This window comes from Mirounga angustirostris, unplaced genomic scaffold (genome assembly GCF_029215605.1).
Source record: "Mirounga angustirostris isolate CCGP_5_RB_7025 unplaced genomic scaffold, mMirAng1.0.hap1 SCAF_2, whole genome shotgun sequence".
NCBI lineage: Eukaryota > Metazoa > Chordata > Mammalia > Carnivora > Phocidae > Mirounga > Mirounga angustirostris.
The window spans coordinates 154,437,260-154,459,025 of record NW_026991710.1 but is presented as its reverse complement, the minus strand read 5'-3'; the positions used below and the strand labels follow the sequence as shown (position 1 = coordinate 154,459,025).

Below are 21,766 nucleotides of genomic sequence, written 5' to 3'. Positions count from 1 at the left end.
AACTGAGCCACCCAGGTGCCCCAAGACATTTTTTTAAACCAAAGAAAAAGCTCAATAAAAGAAAAAACATGAAATCAGAACAAAAGAAAAAGGAAACGGCAGGCACACTGGGGTAAGGTGAGAATAGTTGCTATGTTTGAGAAATAAGCAGTGCCCTGACTAAAAAATCATGAAATCTTTTTATTTTTGGCTCTCTCTCTCAGCCAGCCATCCAAGATGCCGAAAGGAAAGAAGTCGAAGGGGAAGGTGGGTCCGGCCCCCCGCTGTTGTGAAAAAGCAGGCCAAGAAGGTGATCAGTCCTTTGTTTGAGAAAATGCGCAAGAAATCTGGCATCGAGCAGGACATCCAGCTCTTTGTCAAATGGTCCCACTACATCCAGCTGCAGCGGCAAAGGGCTATTCTCCATAAACATCTGAAAGCGTCTCCTGCGATGAACCAGTTCATTCAGCTACTCAACTGCTTAAGCCAGCCCACAAATACAGACCAGAGAAAAGGCAAGAGAAGAAGCAGAGACTGTTGGCCCAGGATGAAAAAGAAAGCTGTGGGCAAAGGGGACTGTCCCCGCTAAGAAGCTGCCTGTTTTTGAGCGGGGGGTAATACTGCTACCACCTTAGTGGAAAACAGGAAGGCACAGCTGGTGATGATTGCACATAATACCGGTCCCACTGAGTGGGTTGTCCTCCTGCCTGCCCTGGGTCACAAGATGGGGTTTCCCTACTACATTATCAAGGGGAAGGCCATGCTGGGGCGTCTGGTCCCCAGGAAGACCTGCACCACTGTTGTCTTCTTCACACAGGTTAACTCGGAAGACAAAGGAGCTCAGCATAGCTGGCGGAAACTGTCAGGACCAATGACAATGATAGATAGGATGAGACCCTGGCGAGGCATCACTGGGGAGGCAGCGTCCTGGGGCCAAAGTCAGGGGCCGCATTGCCAAGCTGGAAAAGGCAAAGGCTAAACAACTGGCCACCAAACTGGGCTATGTGTACGCGGTTGAGTTTTCTGTACGGGAAAGTAATAAAAAGTTCTCTTTCCAAAACAATCTTTTTATTTTTGCAAAAAGACTTTTTATTTATGCAAGAAGAGTCTTTAAGGGAATCACATTTTGATTCACAGAAGGTCATTTCGCATGTTATCTACTTAAAGGCAAAGTAAATCAGTTGAACTTCCATTGATTTTAGTAGCCATAAGGCGTACCCAGGATGTGTGGCCCAGAGACTTTTAAGGCTTGAAATAGCAGCCAAAAGCAAAACAAAACAGAAAATACCCAGAAGCTGATCTAATGTGCTTTGTTTTGAGAATTAGCTTAAGGCCCCCTGTGCCTTTATAGTAATACATTTACAGAATCACTTGGTTGTCCACACACCGTGAAATGACTCTAAAATTTGTAGCCATGATTTTAAGTAGGAAGAGGAATTACTTTCTTGTTTATTGGGCAAAGCAACTGGCATCGAGGCTGACTAGAATGTTTAAGTGACTAATGGAACAATTGCTAATATTTCAGGTTTCCATTGGATGCTTGCATCTGTTCCTATTGGCTCTCAAGAAGGAAAATGCCTGGTGTGGAACGTGGCATAAATAATATTATCCTACAAGGAAACACTGCTTTCTAAATCTATAGCTAGGCTTTTAAAAAATCACTTAGAGAATTATGTTTCTCTTGTGGGAAAGATACTTTTTCAAGGCCCTTACTTTGCTATATAGCAAAATGAACTCAAAGAAAATTCAACTTCAGATACAGTTAAGGACATTTTAAATTATTAAATTCATTTTTCAGTTTTTGAGAAAAGCTTGACTGTAAGCTCACGTTAGGGGTAAAATTAGAGTGGGCAGCTTTGTTTGTGAATCACACTCTTTCCTACACCAGCAGATTCTAAGCCACTTAATTCACTTTACATATATGTACTGACCACCTACTACTATGTGCTAGGCATTGTGCTAGGTGTGACTGTGTTCCGAACCTAGTCAGGCCTGCTGAGTCCTCAAGGCCCCAACCCTGGGCTCTGTCCTGGGCAGGTGAGAATCCTACTGGGTCAGTGTAAAACTCTGACCAAATTCTTCCTCTCCATGCCCTTGATCCTTTACTGCCCTGGCCTGCCTTCAGCAAGAACCTTGTTGAGCTGGTCCAGCAATAATCCCTCAGCCCTGATAGTTCCTCTTAACGGATGCTCCATCCACTGACCCCCTCCCTACTGCTTGGCTGTAAATCCCCACCTGCATTCATGTTCAGAGTTGAGCCTGATGCTACTACAAAACCTCACTGTACTAGTCCCCCTGAGAGAGGTCTCCCTTACCATCTTTAACAAGTGGCATGAATACAACTTTTTAAAACTTTTTATTTTATTTTTTTAAGATTTTATTTATTTATTTGAGAAAGAGAGCATGCAGAGATAGTGAGAGAGAGAGAGAGAGAGAGCGAGCACAACAGGGGGAGTGGCAGGCAGAGGGAGAGGGAGAAGCAGACTCCCCACTGAGCAAGGACCCCAATGTGGGACTCGAACCCAGGACCCTGGGATCGTGACCTGAGCCGAAGACAGACACTTAACCTACTGAACCACCCAGGCGCCCCTACAGTTTGTTTGTTTGTTTGTTTTTGTTTGTTTTAAACAGGAGCTGAGAACACACGGTAAAAGGAAAGAGTGAATCTTTGCACTTGTGGGGTTTATAGTCTAAACAATAAACAATCACATAATGAATCAATGACCATTTGGCTAAGTGCCGTAAAATAAAAGATCTGGGTGCAAAAACACCATCTAGGAGAGGCATCTAACTTAGTTGTGTGTGAGGAAGGGTGTTCCTGAGGAAGAGCCACACTTGCTAAGAAACACGGGTGTGTAGGAGTTACTGAGGAGAGAAGGACACACCCAGGAAAGCGTGTTTCAGGTAGAGGATACAGTCTCAAATGCAGTCTCAGGTGGGAAGTAATGCAGTATATTTTGAGAGCTAAAAAAGGCAGAATTGCTGAAGCTTAGGAAACAAGGAGACAAGTGAACCATGTTAAGCTCTAGAAGCAAGTGAGGGAAAAAAATCACACAGGTCCCTTGCTGGCCATAGGAAGAATTTTGGATTTTATCCTAAGCTACCCAGAAGAGTGATGGGATCAGATTTGCCCTGGAGAATGCTCATCTCACTACTCTGCAGAGAATGGAACAGGCAGGACAGCTAGAGGCCACATGAGTCACTTGGCTAGAAAGGCAATTACCTAAGGGCCAAGGTGCACAGCAGGGGACGGTGAGATGAGTAGGTAGATTCAAATTTTAATTAGGGTACAGGTCTTTCACCTCTTTGGTTGGGCTTATTCCTAGGTATCTTACGGTTTTTGGTGCAATTGTAAATGGGGTCGATTCCTTCATTTCTCTTTCTGGTGCTTCTTTATTGCTGTATCGAAATGCAACAGATTTCTGTATATTAATTTTGTATCCTGTGACTTTACTGAATTTATTTATCAGCTCTAATAGTTTTCTGGTGGAGTCTTTAGGGTTTTCTACATAGAGTATCATGTCATCTGCAAATGGTGAAAGGTTTACTTCTTCCTTGCCAATTTGGATGCCTTTTATTTCTTTTTGTTGTCTGATTGCTGTGGCTAGGACTTCTCATATTATGTTGAATAGCAGTGGTGATAGTGGACATCCCTGCCACATTCCTGACCTTAGGGGGAAAGCTCTCAGTTTTTCCCCACTGAAGATGATATTAGCTGTGGGTTTTTCATACATGGCATTTATTATATTGAGATATGTTCCCTCTAAACCTACTTTGTTGAGGGTTTTTATCATCAATGGATGTTGTACTTTGTCAAATGATTTTTCTGCATCTATTGTGAGGATCATATGGCTCTTATCTTTTCTTTTATTAATGTGGTGTATCACATTGATTTGCTAATATTGACTCACCTTTGCAACCCAGGAATAAAACTCACTTGACCCTGATGAATGATTGTTTTAATGTATTGTTGGATTTGGTTTGCTAGTATTTTATTGAGAATTTTTGCATTCATGTTCATCAGGGATATTGGCCTGTATAGTTCTCTTTTTTATTGGAGTCTTTATCTGGTTTGGTATCTGGGTAATGCCGGCGTCACAGAATGAGTTTGGAAGTTTTCCTTCCTTTGCAATTTTTTGGAATAGCTTGTGACCATAAAAAATCCTAGGGGAGAACATAGGCAGTAACCTCTTTGACATCAGCCATAGCAACTTCTTTCTAGATTTGTCTCCTGAGGCAAGGGAAACAAAAGCAAAAACAAACTATTGGGACTTCGTCAAAATAAAAAGCTTCTGCACAGCAAAGGAAACAATCAACAAAACTAAAAGGCAACTTATGGAATGAGAGAAAATATTTGCAAATGACATATCTGATAGGGTTAGTATCCAAAATATACAAGGAATTTATAAAACTTAACACCCAAAAAATGAATAATCCAATTTAAAAATGGGCAGAAGACATGAATACTCATTTTTCCAAAGAGACATACAGATGGCCAAGAGACACATGAAAAGATGCTCAACATCACTCATCATCAGGGATGATGATCAAAATCAAAACAACAAATCAAAACCACAATGAGATATAACCTCACACCTGTCAGAATGGCTCACATCAACAACACAGGAAACAGCAAGTGTTGGCGAGGCTGTGGAGAAAGGGGAACCCTCTTGCACTGTTGGTGGGAATGCAAACTGATGCAGACACTCTGGAGAACAGTATGGAGGTTCCTCAAAAAGTTAAAAATAGAACTACCCTACGACCCAGCAATTGCACTACTGGGTATTTACCCAAAGAAAATAAAAATACTAATTGAAAGGGATACAAGAACCCTGATGTTTATAGCAGCATTATCCACAATAGCCAAATTATGGAAAGAGCTCAAGTGTCCATCACATGAATGGATAAAGAAGATGTGATACACACACACACACACACACACACACACTGGAGTATTACTCAGCCATAAAAAAGAATGAAATCTTGCCATTTGCAACATAGATGGAGCTAGAGAGGATTATGCTAAGTGAAATAAGTCAGAAAGACAAATACCATATGATTTCATTCATGTGTGGAATTTAAGGTACAAAAAAAGCAAAGGGGAAAAAAGAGAGAGGTAGGCAAATCCAGAAACAGACTCTTAACTATAGGGAACAAATTGATGGTTATCAGAGGGGAGGTGTGTGGGGGGATGGGTGAAACAGGTAATGGGATTAAGGAGCACACTTGCTGGGATGAGCACCAGGTAATGCATGGAAGTGTTGAATCACTCTATTGTACACCTGAAACCAATATTACACTGTGTTAACTAACTGGAATGTAAATAAAAACTAAAAAAATTTGTAATTAGGGGGAAGAGAACATAGTCATGCCCACCCAGGATCTAGACCAGGTAACTGTCACAGGGGATGACGGTATTCAACCAGTGACCAAGGCATGCAAGGACATGAGGGGGGCAAGCGGATTTGGAGGAAGGTGGGCAGTGAACCTACTGGAATTCAACCAAGGCTAGAAAAGAAGCCCAGAAGTTGTGGCAGGGCCGATATCCTGTCCTATTTGCTTGTAGCTGCAGGATATGGGCAGTGGCAGCAGGGAGTGAACACAAGCCAACAGGTCCTTCTTGGGATGCCAGACATGGGATCCTGGGCTGTGCTGTGCTTGGAGCCGTGACTGCCTCAGTCCCTGGGCTTCCCCCCAGGGACCTGGCAATGGGTCAACGATTGGTACTTTTCTCTCGAAGCATGTATTTCGTGAGCCTGGTTTGGTGACATACAGGTGCCGCTGGCTCTCACCTGCTTTTGAGTTTGAAGGTGAAAACCTTAAGCCGTGCAACAAAAGTAGGGGCAGCTAGAGAGCTAAAGAAGGTCTGAGGGACAAAAGAAACAGAGAGAGATTATGAGGGGACCACTATAGAAGCTCTTTTCCAGAAACTACCTTTTTCAAGTTTAAATTCTTTGGGGGAAAAAATGCAGTTATTTGTTCAGCAGCTCAGGGGGAAAAAAACCTAATCAAATCAAACATCAGAGTCAGATTCCACTCCTGGGTGCCAGATCATGGCCCACTGTCACTTCTTCAACCTTCCAGTCACTCTGCCTCAGCCACACTGGTCTCCCGGCACGTTCCTGCCTCAGGACCTTGGCATTTACCATCCCTTCTGCCTAGAGCTCTTTCCCCCTACACAGCCACATGGCGCACTCTCACCTCCCGTAGGTCTTTGCTCAAATGTCTCCTATTCAGTGAGGCCTTCTCGCTCTTCAATGACACACACACTCCCTCCCTGCCCCACTTCTGCAGCCCCATCCCTCTTTCCGGATTTTTCTCCAATAGTTTTATCATCATCTCACATGATTGTTTTATTTGGTTGCTTGTCTGCTTCCACCAAGATGCAATCTCTGACAAAGGCAGTGGTTTTAGTTTTCTGTGTCTCCAGCTCTTAGAACAGGGACTCTCACAGAGTGAGCCCTTAATAAATACTTACAGAATAAACGACCATTTTAAGGCACAGGACACTGATGCAGCAGCTTTCAAACCGAAGCTGGTTGGAGCTATGCTGTGCCTGGGACCCCTGGGACTTAGTCTAGGGTTAACAGTAGACGCTATTTGCTGGTTGCTGGAGGGAAATACCATGTTGCTCTCAGCCATGTGGGCCATTTGAACCTTAAGCCACAAGTGATAAAAGAGGAGAGTATAAGGATCATCTCTATCTCTTCAGTATGCGCCTTATTAAGAACACCAGTGGTGGGGCGCCTGGGTGGCTCAGTCGTTAAGCGTCTGCCTTCGGCTCAGGTCATGATCCCAGGGTTCTGGGATCAAGCCCCACATGGGGCTACCTGCGCTGCGGGGGGCCTGCTTCTCCCTCTCCCACTCCCCCTGCTTGTGTTCCTTCTCTCGCTGTCTCTCTCTGTCAAATGAATAAATCTTTAAAAAAAAAAAAAAAAAAAAAAAAGAACACCAGTGGTGTGGATCATCTAAAGGAGTGGTTGTTGAAAGTCGTTTCTGTTTACCACAGACAAGTGTTTGATACGTACATATGCAAATGTGTACCTGTGTACATATGCCTGTTCATGTATGTATATATAAGTATGCTGGGCAACGTATGTCAGACTTACTTTGTAAATCCAGTTTCCCTGGCATTGCTCTTAAAGTGAGTTTGCTCTTCCCCTACACAATCCACTGATGATGTCTGTTGGAAGCCTGAATGCAGTTAGATGCCATGGATAATTCATAGTAAATTACATTAGTCGTGTCAGATGTGGCCAGTCTCCAGTTCTGTATCCCCATGGAGCCACTTATTCCTGAGCTGGACCTCTGCGAGCTGCACAGAGTGGCCCCTCCAGGTAAATGTCTTATTACTTATTAGGCTTATTAGTCATTACATGCCTTATTACTAATTAGGCTCCTATGTGAACCTCAGGTCTGATCTCTTGCTCTGGTGAATTGAGCTGAATAGCAGGAAAGTCAGCTTCTGCTACTCTTTTGGGTCGAGAAAGGTCTGAACAAATGTCCAATCAGCTCTGCCTTCTGGTCTTTGGTCCCCTCTGATCTAGCTGGTCCTTTGGCTCCTCCTCGCCAAAGACAATGATAGTTGAGAAGTGCTGGAGAAGCCTTGAATGGAACCTGTTGAGTTCATTTTTCCAGGCTTCCATCCACTGAGCCTGACCGTAGGGTCCCTCGGCCATTAAAGAATGAAGAAAAGTCCCAAACAGAGAACACTCCATGCTCCATGTGATCACATCTGCCTCATGAAAAACAAACAAAACAAAACAAAACAGAGCACATAGAGAATAAACCCAAAAGTTGAAAGAGAATCACAGTCTTGGCTTCTCCACCCAAAGTACTGTGCCTTCTGCTGCCTGGGTCATGTTATCTATCTTCAAGGTTTCTAACTTGGTCTGGTCCTTCTGAAAGTCCCTCCTAGCAGCTGGAATGAGGACTTCCCTGGAATAGTGACCCTTAATTCATTTTTGACCCAAGACCCATTTGAGAATCTGATAAAAACCATGGACTCCTTCCCACAAAAACAAAAGGAGACACAAAATTTTCACACAATTTTAGAGGTTTCACAGGTTCCCTGAAAATCATCCACGAGCATTCTAATACTCGTGTTATAGTCAGGATACATGTGTTAGGGTCCTGATCCTGACATTGGCTAACTGTAATTGGAAGGCATTTAATCTTTCTTGATTTGACCTGGGGACCTGTCAAATGTACAGGGATGGTCTTTTCTTCTTTAATGTCTGTGGTTATGTAATTATTTTGGTATCCAAGAAACTGTTGCTTTAAAAGGGAAGCAGCAAGCTCTCTTTCTTTTATCATTTTGGAGCAAATAGGTTAGAATCAGCCGGAATAACCCATGCTCTCAGCTAACACTGGATGAGGATGCCATGGCCAGATGGATATTTTTGGGTGGCATCTAGGAGCAGAGAATTCCTACTGGGCATTAGACCTCTTGCAACTCAGATGATGTTAGTCATAAAAACAAGACTGAGTTCTCTCAATTTTTTTTATTGTAGTGTCTACAAGATCGAGCAATCCACATCATTTTAATTATTAACGGGCTCCGGGGGAAAGGGTTGGTCTCAGTGACTGCTCAGCATGCTGGCATAATGACCAACACCACCTCAGCAGTTGGCCGTGTTCCATATTGACTAGGTAATAATCTGCCGCATGCAGCTGGCTGGGATAGATTAGAATGGTGATCACAGACACTGAGTAATCAACGAGAGAGATACATGCCACCCTATCAGAGTATCCTTCAAGACCGCCCAGAGTCACATCTGTCATTCTGAAATCCTGTTATGCTCAGAGAAATGCTTTATTTGCAGGCTAGTTCATGTTTGCAGAGGAGGTGTTTGACAGTTAGAGAGACCTTATCCCACAACTACAGACCTGCGTTTCTTGATAAGGTACTTCACTCATTTAGGTGTTTTAGGAATTAAGGATTTGTGTAGTGTTCACCCATTTTTCCCCGGAGGAGGGATGTGAGTGCATTTCCTGATTCCTCCTGCCTGGACTTTATCTAGCTTGGGTAAGGCATACTAACTCTCTTGAGGGAGAGACTTGTACAGAGGAATCAGTTCATGTCTTAAAATGTGAATTCTACCAGTATTCGGGGATGCTGTATCAATGGAGGCCAGGGAGAATCTAAATTGACCCAGTCAGCTAGCCCTCTATCAAAAAAGATGATGAAGGCACAAGAAGTTGGAAAGCAGGGTATAAGTAATAACTCTTGAAGTACAGATCCAACAGATAAGAAAAGATGCTGCTCCTCACTAGTGGTCAGAGAAATGCAAATTAAAATAATAATAAGATATCATTTTATGTCCATCGGGCTGGCAACAATAATGTCAAAAAGAGCTATGATATTTATCATGGTGGAGATCTCTACCACAGGGTGTTCTTTCCCAGGGCCATTGGAAATGCAGTGTTATAGCCTTTTTGAAAAGCAACCTGGCCACTTCCTATTACAATAATAATTACACATACCCTTGGACCCAGAAACCCTGTTTTTAGGGTATGCTCTGTTTATTGCCTTGTAGTGGTAAGAAACTAGAAACAAGGTAAAGTAAATCTATCAGTAAGAAAATGACTAAAAATATATTACATAGAAACAACAAGATGTGCAGTTTTGAAAGGAATGACTTAGGCTTTACCAATTAATTTGAAGATATTTCCAGTTACTGCTGTGAAAGGAATGCACCTTCAATAAAGCATGTGTGATATGCTTCCATTTTTTTGTAAAGCTAAAGATGACAAAGATCCCACACACAGGTTTAGGTGTGGCTGTGACACTCTATGTTTATGTATGCATGAAAAAAAACCTCCGGAACGAATCGAATCAAATTTGTTATAAAAATGCACTAGAAAGCTTATTTGATATAATCATGTTAATGAATTGATGCAAAAGTATATGTGTAAATATAAATGAAATAAACGTTTCTAAGAGGGCTAGGGAAGTGAAGAACATTCCAATTGGTGGTGAAAAGAAACACATTTAAATAACAAAGTGTGTCTGAGTCCATTGAGACTGTTAGGATAAATTACCATAGACTGGGGAACTTATAGACAACAGAAATTTATTTCTCACTGTTCTGGAGGCCAGGAAGTTTGAGGTCAGGTCTAGTGATGTGCTGCTTCTTGGGTCACAACTTCTCATGGCAGAAGGGGCAAAGTTACTCTTTGGGGTCGCTTTTATAATGGCGATAATTCCATTCATGAGGGCTTCACCCTCCTGAGCTAATCACCTCCCAAAGGCCCCACCTTCTAATACCACATCGTGGGTTAGGCTTCTACATATGAATTTGGGGGGAACACAATGTACAGTAACTGATTTAAGAGTGAGACTTTCCTGAAAACAGAGGGAAGCTGAAAACGCCAGGATGCTCCTGGCCATCTGTAGGGAAGTGAGAGGCACAGCTGGGGGAGGTGAGGGACGGGAAGAATACACCTTGCCTATTTCAGTAGTCAAATCTAATCACACTACCCCCTCCAAGTGACACTTCATTGGCTCTTTATTATCCAAAAGAAAGAGTTCAAGCTTCCTAATATTGCTTTGAAATCAGATTCCAGCCTGACTCTCCAGCCTCATCTTTCCAAGACACTCAAATTCTCACTCTTCCCTGAGCAAACTTTACTCTTCCCTTCTTGCAAACATAAAATTCCACATGTCCCTCAAGAGCCGTCAGGAGCCATGTCAAGTGCCATCGCCTCCCAGAAGTCACTCATGAGTGCTCATTTAAATGCTAGTCTTTTTATATTTCATTTCTCTCTCTTTTTATCTCATCAATCTATCTTTCTTTTTTTTCCTTTTTGCTTCAGTTTATTCTTTCCTTGTGAATTTTTGCTTCTCAGGTCATTGGTAGCTCATTTACAGAGCTGTATTTTTCTTTGAGTCCTCTTGATGTTGTCCTCTTTTCTTTTTTATAAAAAATATTCATATACTTCATTTTGGGTCTTATTATCTTTACCCATACTCCTAAGAAATCTGCACACACTGTATGCTTACAAATAAGTAAAATACATAAATTATAAGTGGGGCCACCCCATTTGATGGTTTCATCTGCTTCTCAGGTATCTATGTGGAGAGTGAATGGATGGGTTCTTAACTGAAACCTTCTGCCTTTCGCTGTCTGGACCTCTGTTATTCTGATCCAATGAAGAGAGCACTGGAGAAGATGTTCTGCTTGCCCCTCCGCACTACATACACAAGAACACAAACTACACTGATTTCACTGCTGGGAATTGTGCTTATATGAACAGAATGCACTACTGTGAGCCCCCACTCCTATGAGGAACTCATACTTTCTTTCATTTCCTGCATGGTTGTTTTTTGTGAGACTCTTTTTATAGATGTTAGAGCAGAGGAGGATGGGAGAATTCCTCTTATATCTGAAGTCCATGCCCAAAGTGTTGAAGATTAATTAGCATATTATTATTACTGGTACAATCCCTATGTCTCTTCAGTATGGGGATAAAGATGGTGGATTTCCATGGCATGCTGTGTCCTTCAGCTTTTTATTTCCAGAAATCCTGTGTGACTCAAGACAAAATCTAGTAATGTGAGACTTAGATGTGCTTAATTTTTAGTCCAGTTATATCTATTTTATTGATGGTAGAGATTACCATCACATTCTGTCATTAGCTTGTCTGTTAGTCTTAGCTTTTAGAGACACAAGTTTTAGTTTCCATTTTTCTCTAGCTCCACTGTTATTTTTTTGAAGATTTTATTCACTTATTTGAGAGAGAGAGCATGTGTGAGAGAGAGCATGAGCAAGGGGGAGGGGCAGAGGGAGAGGGAGAAGCAGGCTCCCCACAGAGCAGGGAGCCCAATGCAGGGCTCAGTCCCAAGACCCCGGGATCATGACCTGAGCCAAAGGCAGACGCTTAACAACTGAGCCACCCAAGTGCCCCGCTTCACTTATTTTATTTTATTTTTTTCTTTATTTTTTTTTATTCTTATGTTAATCTGCTTCACTTATTTTAACAGGAGTTAAGAAAAAGCTGAAATGGGGATGCTACCCAGATTTCATATTGAATGGGATTCCTAATTTTATTTTTTAAAATGTACAACCCCCCAACCTGATTAGGAAATTGTGTCACTCCATTTAGTCATTTGATCAATTTTTTGAACACCTTCTTTGCTCTAGGCACAGTAATTGAGTGTTTTGAGATAAGGAACTGTCTAGGATACTGGCAGTATTCCCAAATAACTTATAGTGTACTCAGCGGCCAAACAGTAACTTAAGAAATAACAATATGGTGTGATGTGACACAATTTTCTGTGTAGATCATTCAATGGAATGAGGAGGAGGAAGAAACCATCTGTGTAGGAGAAGGAATTGAGGGTGAAGGAGGAAACTGTTATGGAAGTGGTGCAGTTTATGTAGATTCTTGAAGGATGAGCAGGAGCAAATTGGGTGCACAAAACAAGAGAATGGACACTCTGGGTGGAGAGAACGGTACAGGCAAAGGTGCAGACAATGGAAGGCCTTATTTATTGTGCTAAGAAATTTGTAACAAGAAATTGGCAAACAATGGAAAGCCTTTGATATTGATGTATGTTTAGCAAAGGACGACAGCACCATATGTATATTTTAAAATTCCATTAAAAAAGTTTCTTGGGGTGCCTGGCTGGTTTAATCAATTTTTTTTAAAGATTTTATTTATTTGAGAGAGAGAATGAGAGAGAGAGAGAGAGCATGGGGGGGGAGGGTCAGAGGGAGGAGCAGACTCCCCGCTGAGCAGGGAGCCCGTGAGATAAACAAGGCTTAGTTTGGCTCTAATTTGCTCAGGGTTACTCTGATGGTGTCTTGGTTTGCTTGGGCTGTGATAGCAAAATACCAGAGACTGGGGTGGCTCAAAACAACAGGAATTTCTTCCTCATAGTTCTAGAGACTGGAAAGTCCACGATCAAGGTGACCACCAATAGTTCTGGTGAGAGCCATCTTCCTGGCTTGTAGATGGTCTCCTTCTCAAGGTGTGGCATCCTTCTTACAGGCCTTTTCCTTAGTGGGGATGTGAGGATAGAGAGAAGGCAAAGTCTCTATTGTGTCTTCTTATAAGGGCACTAATCCCATCATGGGGCCCCCCTCCCATGACTTCATCCAACCCTAATTATCTCTCAAAGGCCCCATCTTCAAATGCCATCACACTGGGGGTTAGGGCTTCAATATCTGCATTTGGTGGGGACACAGGCATTCAGTCCCTTGCAGATGGTGAGGGACAGAATAGGCTTCAGTCATCTTGGCCCTCTTTCTATTTCTCACACACATTTAACTCACTGTGCCACAAAATGCTTTGTGACCCCTGCCTGGAACACTCTGCCTCCAGATCCTGACATGCCTCCATCCTTTTGTCATTTGGATTCAGTCCCAATATGACCTACTTCAAATTCATTCTTTACCCCTAATCTAAAGTACATCCCTCCACCCCCCCACAAGTCACTCCATCAAGTTCTCCTATTCATTTCTTCATGGCAAGTGTCACTTCTCAACATTATCTTTTTAATATATTGATTGACCTGCACACTGTCTGCCTCCTCTCTAGAATGGAAGCTTCATGAGAACCCAAACTAGATCTCTTGTTTGCATTTGTATTTCTACAAATTTCAAGGATGCTTACACATGATTAATGGATTATGTGTGAATGGATGTCTACTGCAAGGTCACTCCTCTGCTGATGGATGCAGTGCCTTGTTTGAAGCTTAAGGGGACACAAGGGTCAGAGGGGCACACGCAGAGCCACCACATCACTTGTCATCTGATATATGGTACTGACAGCTGAAGATCGCCACAGGAAAGGTCAAGAGGGGGTATGGATCATGTGACGCAGGCAATAAAAATACTTCTCTCTCTGAACACCCACCCAGAGGTACATTAATTCCTTCCTTTAATCCCTGTTATAGAATGAATGTATCCCCCCAAAAAACCATGTTGAAGCTTTAATGCCCATATGATGGTATTTGGACAGAGGCCTTTGGAAGGTAATTAGATTTCTGTAAAGTCATGAGGACAGAGCCCCCATAATGGGAATAGTGTTTCTATATGAAGAGGAATAGAGGAGAGCCTACTCTTTCCTCCCCATGTGAGGACACAGCAAGTAGGTAGCCATTTGCAAACCCAGAAGAGGGTCCTCACCAGAGCCCAAGCATGCCGTCACCCAGATCTCACCCTTACCAACCTCCAGAACTGGGAGAAATAAATGTTCATTGAGTAAGTCTCTCAGTCTATGCTATTTTGCTAGTAGCAACAGGAACTGACCAAGAAAATCCCCAAATCACTCCATCTTATGATAGGCACTCTTGGAGTCTCAGGAACTTCCTTCCCACTACCAGCTGCGAAATAACTTGCCATTCACCCGGGCATCCAGCTGGTATCTTCTCTGTGGCTCCCTCCTTGTTAACATGACTTGTCCCCTCATGGCCTTAACACTGCTTTCCTTGAGGTTGCACCTGAACCGAGTCTCTTCTTGCCTTGAGGTTGGGTCACTGCTCCTTCACTCCAGCTTCCAGCTTTTACATCTCCTGATACTTGCTGTCTGGCCGGCACCAGGATCCCAGTCCAAAGCAGGCCAACAGAGTGGTACAGCCTCAAGCTGAAGGTGGTTTCACAGTTGCTGCAGTGCCAACCAACCTGTCCTACCACTGCCAGCCCAGGAGATATCTGGAGATGGAATCTTCTAAGATGGAATGCATTCCTCCTTTTATCATGAAGAGCTAAGACGGCCCCCCACCCCCCGCCCCTCTCACCGCTCCCGCCTTTTGTCCCCTTTTCTCTCTGGGAAGGAACTCTTTCAACCCATCCAGATTTCCCTTGCTAGCTATACAAATTAATTTTTCCTATTTCTCACTGAGAATATCAATACACCACTAAGACCCCTCAGGTTTTTTTTTTTTTTTTTTTGTATTTCCCATTTCTTGTTTTTGTTTTGCCCCAGCTAAAGAGATTCAACCATGTTTTCCATGTTTCCAACATTTTTCCCAGGATAAAGTAGACTACTTTATAACCTGTATTCACTAATTTGACAAAAAAATTTCTAAACGTCTACTATTTACAGATGCACTGTCCTAGGAGCTTTTTGTGGTGTCAGTGACTGGCTAACCCAATGCATTAGAATATTAAACATTTTTCAAAGCTCTGTAGTAATATAAACATAAATGTCTCCTTATTGGCATTCTTAGGTGCTCTATTTGTCAGAGACCAGCTCTGCTTGTTTTTTGTTTTAATTAATTTAAATCTTTATTGCTTAAGGGATGCTGAATCAGTCTTCCAAATGCCAAGTGAGACTATTTGAATTTAGGGGGAAAAAATAACTAAAAAAATGCCGGGTCAGAGACATAAAACCCACCATGCCCAAGGGGCCGCTGTTTTTCATTGCGTGACGGATTTCAGAATCAAAATGAAGGATGTTCAGAAATTAACTTGGGACTGCATTCTTCATGGATAGCATCAAAAAAGAGGGGACCAGGAAAATCAGAATTGAACTGTTGAATTTATTAGGGTGTCTAGTTTATACTCGGCTGAAAATTGTATAAGGATGTAAACTTTGTTTAACTTATGCATCAGGGAAATGTCTTTGACAGGTAGATGTGCCTGTTCACCACACCTACACCGTCCAGAAGACAACTCTTAGTGATGTGATCCCCAGAGAGTCTCCAGATCTGATCCGCAAGTAACTGGTTCCCTCCCAAGATGAGCACTTGGTAATTCAGTTACTTCAGCAACGTTTATCAAGCAGTTAACATATTGCAGACATTGAGTTAGATGCTGGTATTACCAAAGGGAACATAAGAGTGTTGTTTCTGAAGGGTGGTATCCACATGTATATTGAGGCCAAGTCTTCAGTGTCTGAGTGAGAATGGCCAGGAGCTCAAATTTTACACTGCTTTCGTTCTTTCCTTGAACAAACATTTATTAAGGGCTGCCATGTGGCTGCCTTGTGCTAGATATTGGTGCCACAATGGGAAACAAGGCAGTGTCCCTGACTCCGTGTGTCTATCAGAGGATTCAGAAGACACAATAAGCAATAACAATAATGTGCTACGATAGGGAAGCTCAGCACCATGGAAACGTGGAGCAGGGCAATCCTGGTCTGGGAGCGGGAAGGGGGGCGGGGTGTCAGGCTTGTAATTCACGAATCAGAGACTAACCCAGGCAGCTATCAGTGAAAGGCAGGGCAACCTCCACAGACTTCAGCTGAAGAAGGAACAAAATCAATTTTCTTTTATATCACCGTTTTATTCACACATCAGCATCCCGGCATTTGTATCTACTTATTCCTGAAAGCAGTCCTTTTATAAGCTCCAAACATGGTGATTAAACAAAGGGGATTCTAGAAGGGCAGACAAAGCATTAGAGATGGTTTCATTTTATATAAATGCCAAATTTTCTGCCTCAGTAAGGTTGCAGCTGTGACAAGAATTAGGCTGCTTTCTAGGCCATATATTTTCTAAAGTACCATGCAAAGAAAATATTAATACATCAGGAGAAATGAAACAAATAGACTCAATTATTTGAAAACCTTGCGAGTAGACAATTTTTATAATAAAACGAATAATGCAGCATGTTGAATAAACAAAGAAAATTATATTGTTCATATAAAGTGAAGATGGATTCTCTAGTTAAATCTGAGCATACAAAGAATTGGTCCTAAATTTAGTCTCTTGTTCTGCACAGGATTCTGAATGGAAGTTGGATTAATTGGTTTTTAATTAGTCTAACATCATTTTCTATGTAATAATCTTCTATGCATTTTTGGCAATTTAGAAATTAGATTCCTATGAACCATAATTTTTTTTTAGTTAACTACAAACAGTCCCTGTATGTGGGGTGTATGAACTCGAGACTGTTCACAGAGGTATGGCCAAAGTGTGAATTTTAGCCAATGATGAAATGATCTGATTCATATCAGAATTAATCAGCATGGGCTGAATAATGTTTAGTCATAAACTAGACACAGATCAGTAATTAACACCAGGCTGGTAATTAGCAGTGCTTCCTGGTTACAAACAGCACCTCTCCATGCAGCATGAAATAACTCCTTTTGTATTCTGTTCTGTTTTCTTTCATCCTGTGTTTGGACTTCAGTCACAGAGGGATTGATGTTTACTGCAAAGAGCCTGGAGTCAGAAGATCTATATTCTGGTCTCCAGGCTGCTAAAAGTTAACTGTCTGACCTTAATAAAATAAGTTCTACACTTCTCTTCAGCTTGCATATCTGCAAAATGAAGATACTTTATAAAGCAGAGTTGCGAAAAGAACAAAACAAGGTCATGAATATAAAAGTGTGCTGAAAAAAATGTTAATTGACAATATGAAAAATATTCAAATAGCTTATGCATAAATACAATTACATATCACAATGATAATTAATGTTAACTAAATTATCACATAAGGGATATCAAAAATAACCTGTCAATATAATTTTCATTTCTAAACCAATAAAGCCAGTAGGATGGCATATGTGTGTTTGTGTATGTATGTTTTAGGTGATAAGACACTTGCTAGGTATTATAAAGTATTCATCTATAACAGAATGATATATGTCATACATGCATATGGGTTTTTGAAATTCAGGACTATGCAAAGGAGGTGATAATCACTAATTTATCTGGATATCTAGTATGTGTTGCATCACTTCTCCAAACAAAAAATCAATAAAGAAGCCTGATAAATGGGCTCCTCTCGGGAGGGCTGAAGGCAGAGACAGATGAAGATGCTTTGTTTCTGAAACCTCTAGCCTGGAATAAATTACACAGTCATGAGCCAAAGTCACCTACAATTAATTCCAGTTGTAAATTTTAGTCAAGAGAGGTGCTGGGAGCCTGATACAGCATCACATCACTGGTTTGCATATTTTTACCATGTGTATATGATTTTAATAATGAAGTTTTGTATCTAAAAAACCTTGTAGAAATTCTGTAAGTTGTTTTAGATATATTGTCTTGAGAGGACAGACATGTTCGTATTGAAATTTAGCTTATTTTTTCTTGTGTTCATCAGGAGGGAAACCTCATATATCGTCACTGTAGAGAAAAATGCTTTTTCTCTATTTAATTCTAAGGTTTGCTTCACAAACCAGTACTAGCCATAAATGTGTCTAAACCTATGGAGGATTAATCACATTAAAATAATATGTATCTCTATACAATGTTCATTTCTCAGACTATTTGGTGTGATAAGGCACAGAAACTAACCTACTGCATTTGTGAAATATTTTCAGAGGTCAATTTCTAAGTTGTTAGTAAAAACATTATGGTAGGACTTCCAGCCTGACAAATGACTCAGATCTATTTTTCCCTGTTTATCCTCCCAAGCACAACTATCAACCCTGGAAATAATGCAAAAAATAATAATGAAAATAAGCAAGGAGAAGTCTGAATGGTAGTAAGGAGAAGGCAAGCTGGTTTGGAACCCCAGGACTAGAGGAACAGCGCGGTGGTCAGGTGTCTTGCATCCTCCCTCAACCAAAAGAGGAAGGTCATCAAGACCCAGCATTTCCTGACTGCCAAACTGGCAACAAAATGTGCCCAGGTAAACTCATTCTTTTCCTGGATTGAATAGGAGACCCCCTGCCAACATGAGTGAGCCTGACACCACTAGCAGGACAAAACAATCAAGAGCCCCATCAACAAAAAAAAGTAAGGCAAAGTGCTCCCCCCCACTGGTCCCCACATGCCTGCATTGGTGAGATACACTGAGGCAGGGGACCAGAACTGACATGAGGGACACACTTACCACAATTAGTCTGGGAAGCCTCTTTTATCCCTTGGGCACTGCAAGCCTAATACTCCTGATATTCCTTCTCCTACTGGGAGCCACCAAGGTCAACAGGTAGAACCAGTGGGAAGGTTTCAGCCATAGCAACTGGCCAATCCCACTCTCCAGAGGGCACCAAGGTGGGTGGTTGGAACCAGCTATAGGGATGCAGCAACAAAATAAGCAGCAACCTGAGAAGACTCTGATCCTGCAAGCTCAGGAAATGCCTTCCATATTCAGGGACACCAGAGAAGACACAGAACACCAGCTGGGGAATCTCAACATAGAGACACCAGAATCCTGGCCTGAGAAACCCTTTCTTTTTTTTAAGATTTTTTTTTTTTAATTTATTTGCGCGCGAGAGAATGAGAGACAGAGAGCATGACAGGGAGGAGGGTCAGAGGGAGAAGCAGACTCCCTGCTGAGCAGGGAGCCTGATGTGGGACTCGATCCCGGGACTCCAGGATCATGACCTGAGCCGAAGGCAGTCGCTTAACCAACTGAGCCACCCAGGCGCCCCTGAGAAACCCTTTCTATCCCACAACCAGAGACCTGAGGAAGCCCCAGAGGGATCAGAGAAGCCAAAAAAAAAAAAAAAAAAAAAAATCCAAAACAACACTGCAAATGCACACCCATTGGAACCACAGCCCACAAAAGTAGCCCAAGACATGAATGCCAAACCTAAACAGGGAAACAAATTTCCTACTAAAATAAAAGATATAAGCAGGACCTATAGCTCCTAATGTATTAGACAAAATGTCCAGGATACAAAATGTTGTGTCAAGAGTCAAAAAAACACACCTTGAATGAGAAAAGGTAATCCACTGACTCCAATATGGGGATGAATTAGATGTTGGAATTCTCTGACACCACCACCAAGGATTTTAAAGCATCTGTCCTAAGAGTACTTCAACAAGCCATTTTAAAATTTGTTGAGATGATGGGGTGCCTGGGTGGCTCAGTCGTTAAGCATCTGCCTTCGGCTCAGGCCATGATCCCAGGGTCTTGGGATTGAGCCTTGCACTGGGCTCCCTGCTCAGCAAGGAGTCTGCTTCTCCCTCTCCCTTTGCCCCTCCCTCTCCACTCATGCTCTGTTTCTCGTTTTCTGTCCCTACCCCGCCCACCGCCCCCCCCCCATGCTCATGCACTCTCGCTCTCTCAAAAAAGAAAAAGAAAAAGAAAAAGAATTACTAATCTTCCAAAACATAAAGCCCCAGGCCCAGATGCATTCCCTGGTGAATTCTACCAAACATTTAAAGAAGAAATTTACACCAAATTCTTTGCAATCTCTTTCAGAAGATAGAAGCAGAGGAAATACTTCCTAACTCATTCTATGAAGCCAGTATTACCCTATTACCTAACAAAGACATTGCAAAAAAATAGAAAATTATTAACCCATATTTCTCATGAACATAGCTAAAATATTCTCAATAAAATATTTGTAAAGAGAACCTAACAATGTAGAAAAAAGAATTATACACATGACCAAGTGGTATTTATTCCAGATATGTAAGGATGGCCCAACATTAAAAAATCAGCTATTATAGTCCATCCCATTAACTGGCTAAAGAAAAATTATATGATGATACCAATAGATGCAGGTAAAGCATTTGACAAAATTCAACAAATATTTATGATGAAAATCTCAGTCAACTAGGAATAGGGGGGAGTTCCTCAACTTATTAAAGAATATAAATAAAGACCCAAGTGAGGGCAGCTCCTGCTGGGTCTGAGTGTCACCAGCCCCTCCCCACCCCCCAAGACCATTGCTATTGACTAGCCCCTATTTCATGGTAACCATGTGCAACCAAAAGGCCCTGATAAAAAATGCCAACATGTTGAGGAGATGCAGCAGGACTGGGTGAAATGTGCAACTCAGGCATTGGAGAAATATAGCATAGAGAAGGATATTGTCATCCATATTAAAAAGGAGTTTGACAAGGAGTACAATCCCACCTGGGGTTGCATCATGGTGAGAAACTTTGGTAGTTATGTGATACATGAAACCAAACACTTCATCTACTTCTATCTGGGCCAAGTGGCCATCCTTCCGTTCAAATCTGATTAAAACCATGAACTGTGTCACACACCCAGTGATCCATCCAAAGACAAGGACTGCAGTCTAAATGTCAAATATTGAAATCTTCAGTCTTGCCTAAGGGAATACCTTGATCTTTGAACCTTTATTGTGTTGTTTTGTATAGGACATTCTCTGTATGAATTTGTTGTGATTATAGAACAGTTAGCAAAATAGCTTACATTTATATTTATTTTCTATTCCATACCTCTCTCCTCATGTTTTTTCTACTCAAAATCCATTCTTTTCAAAAAGTAATAAATCTGTTGGAGAAAAAGAATATATATACAAAACCCTATAGCTAACATCATACTCAGTGTTGAGAAATTTGAAGTTTTCCACTAAGATTATGTATAAGACAAGAATGTCTTAACACTCTTTCTCAATATTGTACTGGAAGTTCTTGTTAATGCAATATGCAAAAAATGAAATAAAATAAATATCATGAAGGAATATGTATAATTGTCTTTTTTTCACAGATGACCTGATTGTCTATGTAGAAAGTCCAAAATAATCAACAAAAAATTTCTGGAACTAATAAGAGTTGTAGCAAGCTTGCAGAATGTAAGGTTAATATACAGAAGTCAGTTGTTTTCTTAGATACCAGCAGTGAACAAGTGGCATTTAAAATTAAAAACACATTACCATTTACATTAGCCCCTCCAAAAATAAATACTTAAGTTTAAATATAACAAAATATGTACAACTCTATATGAGGAAAACTATGAAACTCTGTAATTGAAATCAAAGAATTAAATAAATGGAGAGATATTCCATATTTATGTATAGGAAGACCTAATATTATCAAAATGTCAGTTCTTTACAACTTGATCTGTAGATTTAGTGTAATCCCAATTAAAATCTCAGCCAGTTATTTTGTAGATGTTAACAAACTGATTCTAAAGTTTATATAGAGAGGTGGAAGATGCAAAATTGCAAAAACAATATTGAAGGA

General features: G+C 41.3%; 1 pseudogene; it reads left to right on the top strand.

Moving 5' to 3' along the window:
• Positions 1-20,533: 20,533 nt before the first annotated feature.
• LOC123847783 (dynein light chain 1, cytoplasmic-like) lies at positions 20,534-20,802 on the top strand (annotated as a pseudogene).
• The last annotated feature ends 964 nt before the right edge of the window (positions 20,803-21,766 follow it).